Raw genomic sequence first — 4950 nt, forward strand, 5'->3', positions numbered from 1 at the left:
CCTTTCCCAGTCTACAGTCCATTTGCACCTCACCACCACCCCTGAGCCCTGCAATCTGGCGCTGGCTGGCCCGTGTCCTTCCCACCGACCACCGGATCTGTGTGAGCGAAACTCTGGGAACAGAGCATGTCCTCCAGGCTGAGGGGGAGGGAAAGGCCTAGAAGGGTGTTCACAGGCCAAGAACCAAAGCAAACAAGGTCTGTTCCAGGAACAGGAGTCCCGTGGCAGGGGTGGGGAGCGCGGGGCTGTAGGGAAGGCGGCGCCCCACATTTGGAGGGCCTCCAAAGCAGTGTGGGAAGTTGCGCTTGAGCACCAGAGAAAGCAGGGCCTGTGGTGGGTCCTCTCTGGCAGTCGCGGAGAGAGATGATGGACTGATGGACTGGGGGTCGGGGAGTGAGTGGGATCTGGATTCGAATCTCAGCACTGCAGCGCATTTGCGAGGTGTGACTTGAGAAACTGTGATTGTCTGAATAAAGGCTTCCAAAGAGCACTACTTTCTACTTGTTGGAACCCTGCTGCCTCACATGGCAAAAGGGACCTTCCAGATGTGATCATGTTAAGGATTTTTTTTTTAAGATTTTAAAAATCTTCCCCACAGGAAGCCTCCTTCTCCCTCTGCCTGTGTCTTTGGCTTTCTCTGTGTGTCTTTCATAAATAAATAAATTAAAAAAAATATATATATATATAAAAGAAAATGCCTTTAGTACATCACTCAAGTTAAGGTATGAATATTTAATGTATGAGAAAAGAGAAATCTGAAGACTGACAGCTCAGAAGTGCTATGTGGCTCCACAATCATGAAAGACCCAAGCTCCCTTTAACTTGTGGCTCCACCATTCTCTGCCAGATAGCTTCCACTTCATGGCCCAATTTGGCTGCTCAAGCTCCAGTCATCACATCTGAATTCCAATCACCAAGAAAGGGGACAGGGTAAAGAGTCACTTGTTTCCCTTTTACAATACTTTCCAGAATTGGAAATCAATAAAACAGCAACAGGGACAGAGCTCAGAGACAAAACACCTATGGAAAAGGGTAGGAAATAATGAGATTTAAGGCAGGATCAGCATGGTCTATTTCACCAAGATATATAGTACAGCCTCAGCCTTTGGAAAGCCAAGCAGCCATCTCAGTCCCCCTGAACCCAGTAGCATCTGTGATACTGTATTGCCGAGGTGACCATCACCTAATTCCATCAGTGGGGGGGGGGGGATCAGAGAGATAATTTCCATCTACCATCATTATCTGAACGCACATTGTCCAGTTGTTGAGTTTTTTTAAAAAGATTATTTATTTATTCATGAGAGACACACAGAGAGAGGCAGAGACACAGGCAGAGGGAGAAGCAAGCTCCATGCAAGGAGCCCGATTCAGGACTCGATCCCGGGGCCCCAGGATCACGACCTGAGCCAAAGGCAGATGCTCAACCACTGAGCCACCCAGGTACCTGTTAATTGAGTTTTTGTAACTAGGAGCAAAAATCTCCTCATGCTCTCTATGTGTTGAAAAGTTTTCAGTTAAAATATGAAAGAATTAATTAATTCAGGAGTAAGTTGCTAAAATAATAAATGATTATTGTGAAAGCTGATTTTGTGACAAAAGAAAGGCTTACACATATTTAAAGAGAGAAGTGGATGCAAATATTAGAGAATGTGGTGGCCATACACATTTTTTTTTCTTTTTGGTGATACACATTTAAAAAGGACATAATGCCAACCAAAGTTGAAATTGATTTTTAAAATAATAAAAGAACAAACAATAAAGATTAGATTTTAGGAGCGCCTGAGTGACTCAGTGGTTGAGCCTCTGCTTTTGGCTCAGGTCGTGATCACAGGGTCCTGAGATCGAGTCCCTCACTGGGCTCCCCACAGGGAGCCTGTTTCTCTCTCTGCCTGTGTCTCTGCCTCTCTCTCTGTGCCTCTCATGAATAAATAAATAAAATATTTAAAAAATATTAGACTTTATTGTGATTTACTACGAGTCTAATCTTTTTGAGTGATTGAGTGCGCTGGTATTCATAACATTATATAAAATAACCATTAATAACTACATTTAAGGGGCACCTGGGTGGCTCAGCATTTGAGCATTTACCTTTGGCTCAGAGTGTGATCCCGGGGTCCTGGGATCGAGTCCCACATCGAGGTCCCTGCATGGAGCCTGCTTCTCCCTCTGCCTGTGTCTCTGCCTCTCTCTGTGTCTCATGAATAAATAAATAAAGTCTTAAAAAAAAAAAAAGAACTACTTTTAAGGGGCACCTGGCTCTTGATCTCAGGGTTGTGAGTTAGAGCCTCATGTTGGGTGTAGAGATTAATTAAATACATAAAACTTTAAAAAAATCATATTTAGCTATTTCATTGCATTTAAACAACTCACTCAAGAAAAAACGATTAGAAATGAAAAGCAAAAAAATAAAAATAAAAAAAAATTAAAAAAATGAAAAGGAGAACATCAAGTTTGCTATCTTAAAATTTGGGGGAAATGCTCAAAATTAACTATAACATCCATGATGAATCATCCTTTGGTCCGGATGTACGAAGTATAAAGAGAAATAGAGAATTTTGTTTTTTATTTTGTAGACCTTAATGTAGAGAATTCAGTTACTCATAAGCCCCCTTCTGGGATCTCATCTCCTCCCCGCCAACCCTCTGTGCTCTTTAGTGTCTGCTTTATGTATGCACCTGCCTTATTTGTTCTGTTTATAATAAACACTCTTGAATCTCCTACCCAACTTGGAAGGTGTGACAGTGCATTGTAATAATTAATTGTGGTAGATTGTTAAAATAATGGCCTCGATGAAGCATGCCTCCCTGGGCACGCCTCTTCGCAGTGTGACTTGCCATTGAGAGGACTCAGTGGCAAAGATCCTGCTTCCCGGATTTGAGCGGGTCTTGTGGCTGCTCTGACCACTAGCCGGAGGCAGAAGTGATACAGTGTGACTTCCAAGCTAGATCTTGAGAGGCCTTGTTGCTTCTCCTCTTGTCACCCACATAATCACATACACACGTAGACACAAAACATACATATACATGCACACACACTTATACACACATATACACACACGTATGTCCACCCATACAAATGCACAATTATGTATTCACACATATACACACATACACATAAATACAAGCATTTGCACGCATTTACACATGTATCTACAAAAACATATGCACATACGCACGCACTCACACAAATACATGCATCTATGCATGTACACATAGAGAGAGATGTGCTGATATACGCATAAAGCATTTCTTCTTGGAAGGAAAATCAAGAACGAGTTATGGTCGTTGGTTTTAAGGAGGCAGGGAAGGGGGACCGATGGCAGAGTGCTTTCTATTTTCAATCCTGTGCTTTTGGAATTCCTAACGCTGTGCATATTTTGTTTTAAAATGTCCACAGGGGCTATTTCGGCTGTGGGATTATGGGTCATTTCTTGTTTGTTCTTTATATGGGCCCTTATTAAATAAAAACCAAACCACCACAGCCTAAAAATAAAATGTGCTTAAAGCCAAGACCACATTATTGGCTGCAACTACAGTGATTCTTTTCTCTTTCCTTGTTTTTTTTTTTTTTTTTTTTTTTTTCTGTCTTTTTCTGCAGGTCTGATCGCTCTTGTAAATCTGTTGCCTGAATAAGACACATAGCCCTATCCGAATATTCCAACCCCGACGGGTCCACACATGTGAGATTGTCCAACCCAGCAGCTGTCACCACTCACATTCCTCAGGCTCCGAGAAATGACAGGAGCATCTGCCCAGGATTTATTCAGCCTTGGTGACATAAAAACTTCATCACTACAAATGCTTGTGTAATGAGCCTGAACACAAAGGTTTGCTGTTAGTCTAAATGGTTCCATTCTGGCCAATTTGGGGTATTTCCCTCATAACTTTTTCATTTATGATAAGAAATGACAAGAGTTTTGCAATTCTGCTCAGGAAAAAAAAGAAAATCCCCCACTGCACCACCTTGTGTCCTTCTGGATCTTTGTGACAGAGAGTAGAAGAAGCAGCTGTTTAAAACCAGGTCACAGGAGCCAGGGCACTGTTGAAAAGAAAATGAGACCAGTGCATTTAACAACCACCAAAACGTTCAGGGAAAATACAATTTAAAAAATACAATAAATAAAGGTCTTTTGGGGGGTGAGGAGTGCTGGCTGGCTCAGTTGGTAGAGCTTCTCACTCTTGATCTACGGGTTGTGGGTTCGAGCCCCACACTGGGTGCAGAGATTATTTAAATATAGATAAATACATTGGTTTTGAAAAAGGTTTTGAAAAGAGAGGAGAAAAACACATCAGCAAGATGATTTTAAATACATGCATTCGCCATCTGTCAGTTTTTAAAACTTTTTAAAAAAGATTTTACTTATTTATTCATGAGAGACACACACACACAGAGGCAGAGACACAGGCAAAGGGAGAAGCAGGCTCCCTGCAGGGAGCACCATGCGGGATTTGATCCCAGGACCCCAGGATCACAACCTGAGCTAAAGGCAGACAGGTCAACCCCTGAGCCACCTAGGTGCCCCCTAAAACTTTCTTTATGATTCTTTGGTCACGTATAAGCTTCAGAATTCAAATGTGTCAAGCTTGTCCCTAATACCTTCTGAGCTTTCTTTTTCTATTTAGGAAAACATTTCCTCCACTTCAAGAACATCTACTAACTCAGCATTTATTTTCTTTTATTTTAACTCCAGTACAGTTAACACGATTCACCGTGCTTTTGAGCACTGGATGGCTCCATGGTTTGCACTTAAGTTTTTGACCCATTAGGAATTTGTCTCAGCAACAGGGACATAGGAATCCAGCTTTCAGTTCTCTATTCTCCAAAGGTTTGGCCTCTTGGTTCTTATCCTGCCTGCTGATTTGCAATAACACTGCCTTCATCAAACCTAAAAACCTCATATTTGGGGGGACACCACACTGTTAAGAATGTCATACGTTTATGATCATTTTA

At 41.9% G+C, this 4950-nt stretch overlaps 1 long non-coding RNA gene across 1 annotated transcript; it reads right to left on the bottom strand.

Annotated features, from left to right (window-relative positions):
• Positions 1 to 723: 723 nt before the first annotated feature.
• Positions 724 to 4039, bottom strand: LOC118353815 (uncharacterized). Its single transcript, XR_004813215.2, has 2 exons — positions 3963 to 4039; positions 724 to 1020 (listed from the first exon to the last, which is right to left on the bottom strand). It is a non-coding gene; the product is annotated as an uncharacterized LOC118353815 (long non-coding RNA).
• Positions 4040 to 4950: the final 911 nt, after the last annotated feature.

The sequence above is a fragment of the Canis lupus genome, chromosome 1 (genome assembly GCF_003254725.2).
Source record: "Canis lupus dingo isolate Sandy chromosome 1, ASM325472v2, whole genome shotgun sequence".
NCBI lineage: Eukaryota > Metazoa > Chordata > Mammalia > Carnivora > Canidae > Canis > Canis lupus.